This window comes from Pelophylax lessonae (genome assembly GCF_965119305.1).
Source record: "Pelophylax lessonae genome assembly, chromosome: 13".
Classification (NCBI taxonomy): Eukaryota; Metazoa; Chordata; class Amphibia; order Anura; family Ranidae; genus Pelophylax; species Pelophylax lessonae.
This window is the reverse complement of record NC_138780.1, coordinates 133369673-133382974: the sequence shown is the minus strand read 5'-3', so window position 1 is coordinate 133382974 and position 13302 is coordinate 133369673.

The window sequence follows — 13302 nt, the reverse complement described above, 5'->3', positions numbered from 1 at the left end:
TCACTTCCGTTTCCGTTTGGGAAAAACAGCTGGAACAGCAGTAACCATGGAAACCAGTACACTGTAGCTGTCAGGAGTGATGAAAGCGGTGCAGATAGAGAACACAGAGTATGGCAGGGAGATCAGGGGGCTGGGGACACGAATTGGCAGGCTATGCATTTAACCTGGTAATGTCCAGATTGGCCAACACAGGGCAACTTTTCCAATTGTTTCGTTTCTGGGAATCTTTGTATAGGAAGGTTGCTGATCTATAGAAAAACCTGATCATTTAATTGGTTGCTCAGCACAGCCTAATTGCCGATTGACGCTTAAATGTGCACATTTTTGCGTGTTCCTGATTTAAAAGCAAATTTATTTCAATAGGCTGCCAAATGCATAGAAACGCACAAAAAATAGCGCAGGTGCTTTTTTTGCCAATCGCGCCGCACAGTACTGTGCTGTTTGGTGGTCGCTAACATGCTGCTTTTGCTACATGCATTTGGGGTGCAATTAACAATGGTGCTCGCGTGCAGTGTGGGAAATACGCCCAGAAAGTACCTTTCCTGCGCTGCGTTCTAGTGTGAACCAAGCCCTTATAAACAGGAATAACAAGAAACAAAAACAGACCTATGTGACCCTACCCTCAGTGTGACGGAACCGCTTGGCACCCCGATTAGGTGTTTCCTTCCACCAAACAGTTTTTGCGATTTGGCACTGCGTTACTTTACCAGCAATTGCGTGGTCCTGCGACGCTGTACCTAAATAACATTTTGTCCTTTTTTTTTCCACAAACAGAGCTTTCTTTTGGTGGTATTTGATCACCTGTGCGATTTTTATTTTTTTGCGCTATAAACTAAAAAAGAGCGACAACTCTGAAAAAAAAACAAATTTTTTACTTTCTGCTATATAACATTCCTAATAGAAAAAAAAATTAAATCTAATTTTTTCATCATTTTAGGCCAATTTGTATTCTGCTACATATGTTTGCTAAAAAAAAATCCCATTAAGTGTATATTGATTGGTTTGCGCAAAAGTTATCGCATCCACAAACTAGGGGAAGTATTTATGTCATTTTTTATTTATTTATTTTTTACTAGTAATGGCAGCGATCAGCGATTTTTAGCGGGACTGCGACATTGCGGTGGACAGATCGGACCCCTAACTGACATTTTTGACACTTTTGGGGGGACCAGTGACATTACTACAGTAATCAGTGCTATAAATATGCACTGTTATTGTACTAATGACACTGGCAGGGAAGGGGTTAACACCAGGGGAGATCAAAGGATTAAATATTATATATTATATATATTAAATGTACTTTCTAATTGTGGGGGGGGGGGTTGCTGCATGAACACAGAGACCTGTGTTCCTAATTAAGAGGAACACAGGATCCCTGTGTTCATAACTGACAGAACAGCGGTCTGTTGTATTTACAACAGCAGACCGCCATTCTGTCTCCACCAGGAGTGTTCGCGGGTGCCCGGCGGCAATCGCGGTCGCCGGACCTGCTGATTGGCTCCCCCTGTGGCCAATGAGCGCGCGCGCACCCCTGCTAGCGGTCCCACTGTGTACAGGTAAGTTGTTTTGCGGGACAGAGCTGACCTCCTGCAGTAAAACTACAACAGCTGGTTGGCAAGCGGGTAAAGAAGTATCAAACCCAAAAGCAAACATTTATTATTGCAGCCTAAAAATTCTTAGATGTGATGGCTGCATTCGTTTTCTTTTTTAGATGTTCTTTCCTTTATTTTCCTTTAACCACTTTACCACCGGAGGATTTTGCTGTCTTCCGTCCAGGCCACTTTTTGCGATTCGGCGCTGTGCGACTTCAACTGACAATTGCGCGGTCGTGCGACACCGTACCCAAACGAAATGTACGTCCTTTTTTTCCCACAAACAGAGCTTTCTTTTGGTGGTATTTGATCACCTGTGCGATTTTTACTTTTTGCGCTATAAACAAAAAAATAGCGTTTATTTTGAAAAAATAACAATATTTTTAACATTTTTTTATATGAAATTCCCCCCAAAAAAGATGTAAAAAACAATTTTTTTAAAAATTTTTGGCCAATTTGTTTTCTGCTACCTATGTTTGGTAAAAAAAATCGCAATAAGCGTATTTTGATTGGTTTGCACAAAAGTTATTGCGTTTACTAACAAAGGGAAAGATTTCTGTCATTTTTGGTGTTTTTTTTTAACGCGTAATGGCGGCGATCTGCGATTTTTTTTGTGGGACTGCGACATTGCGGCGGACAGATCGGACCCTTGACTGACATTTTTGACACTTTTGGGGGTACCAGTGACATTACTGCAGTAATCAGTGCTATATATATGCACTGTTACTGTAAAAATGACACTGGCAGGGAAGGGGTTAATTTTATTGGAGAGGGAGGGGTTAATGTATGCCTGGTGCTTACTGACGTGTAGGGGGGGAGGTGACTGAGTGAGTCATGGACAGATCGGATGTCCAGCTATGCTGAACAGTCCGATCTGTCACTCCCTGTCACTATGGAGATCCGTCCGCTTGTGTTTACACAGGCGGGCGGATCTCCACACTAGATCCCCGGCGATCGGGGCAGAGCAGCGGCGATCGCCGCTGCTCCTCCCCTGGCCCGACTCCCGCTGTGAATGAAAACAGCGGGAGCGAGCCTCCGGCGGCGCGCAAGCGCCGCCCAGAAGGGGGAGTGTCTGACGACGTTAATACTACGTCGTCAGACGATAACGAACCACTCTGCCGCAGTAGTATTACTGTGAGCAGACGTAAAGTGGTTAAATTGTTTTTTCAACAGAACAAGCTGGCCTGCAGATGTACGGTTTAGACATTAATGGCTGTGTGTTGAGTTATTTTGAGGGGACAGCAAATTTACACTGTTATATAAGCTGTACACTCACTACTTTACATTGTAGCAAAGTGTCATTTCTTCAGTGTTGTCTCATGAAAAGATATAATAAAATATTTACAAAAATGTGAGGGGTGTACTCACTTCTGTGAGATACTGAAGCATTTACAGGGTTGAGACAAAACATTTATAAATGACAGGGTGCTTACAATGATCTGCTTTGATTTATTCATGTAAAACCTTTAACCCAAAGGGGAAAAAAACTGTTTGCTGCAACTGCCTATAAAGCATTACCTGGTGATTGACTTTAATTTGTTAGCACATTTACATCTGCTAGTACATCTAACATTCCCCTCCCCCAGACTGACAATGTTGTTGTCCAAAGGTGCCCCTGTGCTCCTTCATCCACTCTAATACAGAAGGTGGGTTACTGGGAAGATTACCATTTGAAAACAGAAGGAAAAAAAAACCTCAAGAAGAAAAACGAATGCAGCCAAATGATTGGTAAGCTGCAATATATATGCAAAAGTGACCCGTGCTAATAAAGTGCTAATTAGGGATGCACCGAATGTTCGGCGGCCGAACATTATTCGGCCGAAAATAGAAAAAATAGCACTTTCGGTGTTCGGCCGAATAAGTCAAAAGGCCGAATAATTTTGTGCCGAATAATAGGACTGAACGATAGTCGATATGATATCGACTATCGTTCTGTGGCCGTAGGCGATATTCATATCGCCGAGGTCACGATATTTACAGGGGGAAGGGACTCGGAGGAGGACAGGAGGACTCTCAGACTTCCGTGAAGCCGGGACACTTCAGCGGTGAGCATACATTACATTACTCACTCGTGCACTGCAGCCCGCCCCACACATTCAGTGAGTCTTACTCTCCTCCCTAGTTTTTTCAATGGCACATTCAGGAAGCCAATCACGCCGTGATTAGCTGCACAGCGAACCAATCACGCGTGCCTGCACACCTGATTGGTTCCACTGTGCCGCTACTCACGGCGTGATTGGCTTCCTGAATGTGCCATTGAAAAAACTAGGGAGGAGAGTAAGACTCACTGAATGTGTGGGGCGGGCTGCAGTGCACGAGTGAGTAATGTATGTATGCGGCTGTGCTCCTTTCCAGGCTCCTACTTGTAATGTTCTGGTACCTTTGGGTACCCTAATTACTCTTTCATAAGTGTATGCGCCCCACCATTCTCTTTTGGTAAGGTGCGCATACACCTTTAAGACTGATGCTGTCATCACTGAGCGCCGGACTGGATGGCTATTTAGATCGCCGGCTCTCACTCACATGTGTTCGTTCAAACTGCTTTGTGCCTTGATGCTAACCTGTCTTGAAGCTCTCATGCTTGCAAGCATACCTCGCTGTCGGAACCACGCTGCGCTGATCCCTGTATCCCGCTACCGGATCATCCGCTCTTGCCGAACCTCTCCTCTGCTACATTGCTATTAGTGATAAGTACCCCACAGGGGAAACCTCTATAACCTTTATACTAAAGCTTACACTATCTAGCTCTGCATACTAAGGACTATTACTACATCTGCATTATCTAAGATTGCTAGCTCTTGAGCCTACTACCACCTGTTCTTGCACTGGGTTGATCTCTCTTGTATGTCCACCTGCTACTCTGTCATCTGCTACCATACATGATTGCTAAACCTATCTGCATCCCATCTGCTACTATCTTACTTTCAAGAACATTTCCTTTCAAGTGTCTGTCATCTACCATCTCTACCCAACCTGTCTCTTCAGCCTATCATCACTGTGTTACTATATACATAAGTCACTCTAGGAAACATCTTATTGAGTGTGTGTATTTACTTGCTGAATTGAGATCCTCCACACATGATGAGTCATTGGGAGTTGGGATTGGTGTCTCAGCGTTTCTCTACATGACTACTGAAGTGGAATATTTCTGCAGCTGAAAATCCACATCATACGTAAAACGCAGGAGCGTTACACTACTAGTCCACCTCCAGCCTCCTACTACCACCACTATGAGAGACTGTGTCACTGTATAATCTGATCGAGTCCACACTGACACTGACTGACTGTCACTGAGTAATTGATGTTACCACATTAACCCTGACCTGCCCAGTGCCCTGTATCTGCAATTAAAATTTACAAGGCTGCCTGCATGCTTCCTGATTTCCATTCCCAGCATCCTTCCCAATCCCTACAGTGTCACTAACATTAACCCTATGGTACAAGGCTGCAGTGTGCACTGAATCCCATTCCCTACAGTAACATTTAGGGAGAGAGAGAGACATGAGAGGACAAGAGAGAGAGAGGACAAGAGAGAGAGAGAGACATGAGAGGACAAGAGAGAGAGAGTGAGAGGACAAGAGAGAGAGAGAGAGAGAGACATGAGAGGACAAGAGAGAGAGAGTGAGAGGACAAGCGAGAGACACGAGAGGACAAGAGAGAGGACAAAAAATTGGCAAAATAAATGGAAAAAATGCGAAACACCGCGTTCGGTATTCGGCCTTCGGCCAAACATTTTATTATTATTCGGCTTCGGCTTCGGCCAAGAATTTCATTTCGGTGCATCCCTAGTGCTAATATTCATCAACCAAATAATAAGTTCATAGTGCAAAAAAAGCAGTCCATTGTGCAAAATATCTTGTAAAGTGCATGTGCAGAAAAATTCCTTATGTACAGTTTCCACTCCTTTGTGCTCCCCCCCTTCACTTCCCACTCACCGACTCTCAGAGACAGAAGCACATCTCCCTAGTAGTATCCTAGTATGGTGGTGAATGGCATCTCTTCTTTCTTATCCCCTTCAATGATGTGATCAGATAAACTTGTAGTGCATCATGAAAAAACTATAAGATCTCCATGGCGTGATATCATTTAGACTTTATTAAAATGTATTAAAATCATTACACTCACATTTACTTGCATAAATTCAGACATATAACTTAGGTTGGTTCGCCTCCTTGGCGTGCGTTCCAAGCATAGTACATTACTGTAGGTCCCACTTACTGATGGTAAGAGAAGCACTTGGATCCACATTTACTAATATCAAGGATTACTGTATATACCCTATTCCATAGCTGCAGCTCTATTATATATGTTTATTATTTTTAATTAACATTTTTTAGCAAAGTACCATAGCATGGGTGCACTAAACAGTTTATCCTTTTCAGCCCCGGGGGAGGTTTACCCCCCCTTCATGGCCAGGCCATTTCTTGCGATACATCATTGCGTTACTTTAACTGACATTCGCACGGACTTGCGACGCTGTACCCAAATAACATTTGTGACGGTACTCATCCTCACTGGGAGTGAAAGACAGATACTTAATGGACACTGAGAATATGGTTTGGATTACTTCAAATGAGATGATAATATTTATCTCAAGAAACCTATGAAGACTGCTTCACACAGTCGAACTTACAAACCCAATTCCAAAAAAGTTGGGACACTGTTGTGAGTAAAAAAGGAATGGACTCATTTACAAATCACATAAACTTATATTTTATTCACAATATAATATAGATAACATATCAAATGTTGAAAGTGAGACATTTTGAAATGTCATGCCAAATATTGGCTCATTTTTGATTTTATGATAGCTACACATTCCAAAAACATTGGGACAGGTAGCAATAAGAGGCCGGAAAAGTTAAATGTACATATAAGGAACAGCTGGAGGACCAATTTGCAACTTATTAGGTCAATTGGCAACATGATTGGGTATAAAAAGAGCCTCTCAGAGTGGCAGTGTCCCTCAGAAGTCAAGATGGGCAGAGGATCACCAATTCCCCCAATGCTGTGGCGAAAAATAGTGGTGCGATATCAGAAAGGAGTTTCTCCGAGAAAAATTGCAAAGAGTTTGAAGTTATCATAATCTACAGTGCAAATATCATCCAAAGATTCAGAGAATCTGGAACAATCTCTGTGCGTAAGGGTCAAGGCCGGAAAACCATACTGGATGCCCGTGATGTTTGGAGTTCTTTTTGGAAAACTGGAACGCCATGTCATCCGGACTAAAGAGGACAAGGACAAACCAAGTTGTTATCAGCGCTCAGTTCAGAAACCTGCATCTCTGTTGGTATGGGGTTGCATGAGTGCATGTGGCATGGGCAGCTTACACATCTGGAAAGGCACCATCGATGCTGAAAGGTATATCCAAGTTCTAGAACAACATATGCTCCCATCCAGATGTCATTTCTTTCAGGGAAGACCTTGCATTTCCCAACATGACAATGCCAGACCACATAATGCATCAATTACAACATCACGGCTGCGTTGAAGAAGGATCCGGGTACTGAAATGGCCAGCCTGTAGTCCAAATCTTTCACCCATAGAAAACATTTGGCGCATCATAAAGAGGAAGATGCAACAAAGAAGATCTAAGACAGTTGAGCAACTAGAAGCCTGTTTTAGACAAGAATGGGACAGCATTCCTATTCCTAAACTTGAGCAATGTGTTTACTCAGTCCCCAGACGTTTGCAGACTTTAATAAAAAGAAGAGGGGATGCCACACAGTGGTAAACATGGCCTTGTCCCAACTTTTTTAAGATGTGTTGATGCCATGAAATTTAAAATCAACTTATTTTTCCCTTAAAATGATACATTTTCTCAGTTTAAACATTTGATATGTTGCATTCTGAATACAATATTGAAATTTGAAACTTCCACATCATTGCATTCTGTTTTTATTCACAATTTGTACAGTGTCCCAACTTTTTTGGAATCGGGTTTGTATAACAGATGCTAATATCATCAGCTCTACCACCTGTCTTCCACACATCGTTGAATATGCTGATATACTCACCTGTTATCTACTTGGGGTTCTTTGTTTACACTTATGATAATGTATATTGTACTTCAATGTCAGAGCCAGACAATCTGTCACTGGTGGTCCCATCCTATTGTCTGTGTATTATTGTGTGATGTGTATTCTGTTAAGCCTATATGTCCCATTGTTAATTGTTAATTAACTCACATATTCTGTCCAGATGACTAGATAAATAATTCAGGTTAATTCTATTTCTGTATACAATTTCATCTGCATATGATAATGTAATCAGGCAACCCCTGACCTGATGGGGTAATTTGATCAGGAGGGGGATGGCCATGCTCTATATCAGGCATGTCCAACCTGCAGCCCGAGGGCCGCATGCGGCCCAGAACCGCTGGCAATGCGGCCCACTGCCCCCTGACCATCTTTTTTTGCTGGGAGGAAGGAAGTCGGGTTGGGGCACGGCCACAGCAGCTTCCAACTAATGGTAGGCAGAGGCTGAGGGGAGGGGGGGGGGAGGCAAGCATGTGCAGTTTCTGACTCCTACCACCATGACCACTTCAAATCACTGAAGTGGTCATAGTGGTTAGAGTGTTCCTTTTTTGTCTCTCAGAAGAAGTAAACCTCTGTATACTGATTCCATTTAATTTGATCATCCTCTAGTTGTGTTAAATTAGTGCGGGGGGCGCGGCGGCATTTTAGTACATGCCTTAACTATAGTATATATTTTATATGCGGCCCGAGAAAATTTCTCTACACTCAAGGTCGCCCAGAGAGGCCAAAAGGTTGGACACCCATGCTCTATATAAATTCTGTGTGACTGTTCAATAAAGGTAGAAGGTTCCTTAAGACTGAAGAAAGCCGTATACTGACGGAAGTCCACAAGCACAGTGTGGGTCGCGGTTCCGTTACAAAATGTATGTCCTTTTTTTCCACAAATAGAGCTTTTTTATGTTGCTACTTTATCACCTCTGCTGTTTTTATTTTTATAAACAAAAACAGACCGACAATTTTGAAAAAAAAAAAAATCAAATTTATTCATCAATTTAGGTCAATGTAGTCTGCTACATATTTTTGGTAAAAAAAAATCCCAATAAGTGTATATTGATTGGTTTGCGCAAAACTTACAGCATCTACAAACTATGGAATATTTTAAAGGAATTTTTGCTTATTTTTTTTACTAGTAATGGCGGCGATCAGCCATTTTTAGCAGGACTGCGACATTGCGGCGGACAAATTGGACACGGTGATCAATGCTAAAAAAAATGCACTGTCACTGTACTAATGCCACTGGCAGGTAAGGGGTTAACATCAGGGGCAATCAAAGGGTTACATTTTTTTCCTAGGGAGTGCTTTCTTACTGTGTAGGGGGTGGCCTAAATGGAGGAAGACAGAGATCCTGAGGGGGTGGTCCCCCTGAGGTCAGGCCCCTTGACACAAATCCCTGTACTCACAATACTGCAGCCACAGGGTCTCCAGTGTCTCCCCTCTCAGTCAGCTTCCCTTGACCTCTGGGTTCAGCTCCTCTAAACTGCTCCTCTGGCCCTCAGGATGACCTCCAGCGTCTGTATGGCACCTCTACAGAGGAGGAGGCAGCCGCCCTTCGGGGCTTCACTCTCCAATGAAAGACCCCTCAGCACATGTGCTCCTGGCTTTTTTACAGTATCCCAGAATGCACCTTAGGCGACCTGCCCTCTGCCAATCATCAGGACTGTATCAAAAGCCTATGCACCCATTTGTCAGGTTTCCTCCCACTGTCCAACATGCCTCCCTATTGGACCAGCGTGAAAGATCCTCTAGACTGAATGAATCGCATGCTGAGCACAATGAGCAGACCTCACTAACAGATCCTGCTCTCTGGTGGGCAGAAAGCAATATAGATTTACCTGCAAACCCTCTGGTGAGCAGACAGAGCTCAAACTATACTCTTTCACTAGCACTTACCTAGGAGGATGCTACAGTTACTATGTCAAAACTATTCATACCTGGAATTCTTCTTTAAAGCAGAAATAAACCCAAAACCAAAAATGTAATATATTGCAGCTTAACCGCTTATGGACCGCCCTACGCAAATATACTGCAGCAGGTCAGCCCTCCTGCGCCAAATCATGTACCTGTACGGGATTTAGTGCACAGGGTCTGGGGCGCGCACACTGCCGGCGACCCAATACCGCTGTGATTGGACATAGCGGGAGCAAATCAGCGGGTCTGGTGGATGCAATGTCTGCCGGGACCCGCCGATCGTTCACAGGAGAGGCAGAACAAGGCAGAGCACCGTTCTGTCAGAGAGGAAGTTGGAAACTTTGTGTTTCCAACACACTTGTATAACAATGTAAATTTGCTGTCCCCTTAAAATACCTCAACACACAGCCATTAATGTCTAAACCGCTGGCAACAAAAGTGAGTACACCCCTAAGGTAAAATGTCCAAACTGGGCCCAAAGTGTCAATATTTTGTGTGGCCACCATTATTTTCCAGCATTGCCTTAACCCTCTTGGACATGGAGTTCACCAGAGCTTCTCAGGTTGCCACTGGAGTCCTCGTCCACTCCTCCATGACCACATTACAGAGCTGGTGGATGTTAGAGACCTTGCTCTCTTCCACCTTCTGTTTGAGGATGCCCCACAGATGCTCAATAGAGTTTAGTTCCGTAGAAATGCTTGGCCAGTCCATCACCTTTACCCTCAGCTTCTTTAGCAAGGCAGTGGTCATCTTGGAGGTGTGTTTGGGGTCGTTATCATGTTGGAATACTGCCCTGCGGCCCAGTCTACAAAGGGAGGGGATCGTGCTCTGCTTCAGTATGCCAAAGTACATGTAGGCATTCATGCTTCCCTCAATAAACTGTAGCTCCCCAGTGCTGGCAGAACTCATGCAGCCTCAGACCATCTAACTCCCACCACCATGCTTGACTGTAGGCAAGATACACTTATCTTTGTACTTCTCACCTGGTTGCCGACACACACGCTTGACACCATCTGAACAAAATATATGTTTATTTTGGTCTCATCAGACCACAGGACATGGTTCCAGTAATCCATGTCCTTAGTCTTCTTGTCTTCAGTAAACTGTTTGTCGGGTTTCTTGTGCATCATCTTTAGAAGAGGCTTCCTTCTGGGACAACAGCCATGCAGACTAATTTGATGCAGTGTGCGACGTATGGTCTGAGCACTTACAGGCTAAACCCCACAGTAATCAGTGCTATATATATGCACTGTTACTGTAAAATTACACTGGCAGTGAAGGGGTTAACTTTATTTGAGAGGGAGGGGCTGTGTGTGTCCCTAGGGGCGTGATTCTAACTGTGATTGGCTGTGGCTTGAGCTGTAGGAACACTGATCAACGGTCCTACATAGTAGAACCATATGATCAGTGTTTCTACACAGGGGAGAATGACAGGCAGCTTGTTTACACAAGCTGCCTGCCTTTCTCCCTCTCCCCGTGACCGTGCGGGATCGCGCCGCCGGAGGCGCACGCTCGCTCCCCAGAGCCTCACCTCTGCCTGTGAGGGGCTGACCGCCGCAGTATATGTACTTGCGGCGGTCGGCAAGCGGTTAAAAAAACTATTTTGATCACTTTTACTGCTGTCACAAGGAATGTAAACATTCTTTGTGACAACAATAGGCATGTGACAGGTACTCTTTATGGAGGGATCTGGGGGTCTATAAAACCCCAGATCCCGCCTCTGCCCTTGAAAGCATTCAAAACATCAAGATCTGTGTTTTTGAATACTTTTGTTTTTTTTAAAATGGCGCAAATTGTTTCTGAGTAAACCGGAAGTGATGTCATGTCATCACTTCCTGGTTACTATTACCAATAGCCGATCAAAGCCAAATCCGGATTTGCTTGGCTGTCTGGCCAGCTGGTGGGACGGGAGAGTACAAACAAGCCGCAGAAGATAGCAGTGGGGGAGGGGGATATCTCCTACCGCTGCTTGTAATAATAAATGAGTGGCTTGTTAGCTGCTCTGCTTGCTGGTCCAAGAGCCGACCGTTGGCTCCAAAAAACTATATCAGGATGATGCCTGCAGCTGCAGGCATCACCCCGGTACAACCACCGAAAGTCCAGCGAAGTACAGGTATGTCACTGGTCGTTAAGTGATTACATTAGTCCAAGCTGGATCAATGTAAGCCCCCGTTCACACAGGTGCAACTTGTCATGCAATTTGACATTTTAAAATTGCATGACAAGTCGCACCCTATGTGTGCCTATGGAACCTTTCAAATCGGTGCGACTCTGACTTGCACCAATCTGAAAAAGTTTCCTGCACTATTTTTGAAAATTTCATGTGCGACTTGCATAGACATCTGTGCATGCAGTTGCACAGATGTTGGCAAGCCACGCGTGAAATCGCACTGACCGGCAGCTATAACAGCTTCAGCTCTTCTGAGAAGGCTGTCCACAAGGTTTAGGAGTGTGTCTATGGGAATGTTTGACCATTCTTCCAGAAGAGCATTTGTGAGGTCAGGCACTGATGTAGGCGAGAAGGCCTGGCTCACAGTCTCCGCTCTAATTTAACCCAAATGTGTTCTGTCTGGTTGAAGTCAGGACTCTGTGCAGGCCAGTCAAGTTCCTCCACCCCAAACTCGCTCATCCATGTCTTTATGGACCTTGCTTTGTGCACTGGTGCGCAGTCATGTTGGAAAAGGAAGGGGCCATCCACAGACTGTTCCCACAAAGTTGGGAGCATGAAATTGTCCAAAATGTCTTGGTATGCTGATGCCTTAAAAGTTCCCTTCACTGGAACTAAGGGGCCAAGCCCAACCCCTGGAAAACAACCCCACACCATTAGACATCCTAACCTGCAAAAACTAATTTCAGGGAGGTGACACTCCATGCCCAAACCCCCACCCACCAATTTAACACAACTAGAGGAAGATCAAATGAAATGGAATTAGTATACAGAGGTTTACTTCTTCTGAGAGATATTAAATTAACACTCTAACCACCATGACCACTTCAGTGATTTGAAGTGGTCATAGTGGTAGGAGTCAGAAACACTGCACATGCTGGGATATTTACAATTACGTGCTGGGGGCTAGTTGCACCCCAGCACATGTGACTTAAGCCCCGTACACACGTACTGATCGTCGGCCGAACGATCGGCCGTCTTTTGTCCCCGGGCTGTCGTGTCTGTTGAAAACTGCAAAAGACTGCACACGAATTTTGTCGGGCAACAACAGCCGACTGCAGAAGTGATGTCATGTGATGGTTAACTTTCCTTGTCTTTTTTCTTTTCTGAGCATGCCCAGTCTTGCTAATCTGCTGTCTGTCGGCCGAAATCTGTACTGACTGGCGAACAATCGGCCGTTCTGGTGTTGGCCAACAAGAATTTTAATGCCTGCACGACAGATTCTGTTCGGCCGAAAATGCGCTGTCGGCTGTCGGAAGCATCATACTAACAAGCCTACAATCTTAAAAATATTATAATCTTATAAATATTCGGCCGACAATCGGTACGTGTGTACGGGACTTTAGGCAGCCAGAAAATGTCATGTCCTTGTTCATTCATGTATGAACAAGGACATGACATTTTATTATGACAGAACACAACTAGTTATTAAAAAACATATTGCAACAATTTCCACACGCTAATGCACAAACCAATTGTGTAAAAGGGGCCTAAGGCTGCTTTCACACGGACGCACTGCAGTTTACCTGCACTTCAACTGACCTAAATCTTTACTTCTTCCTCAGGATTCCTGCAGGTATTACTGGCTGCTGCTGTC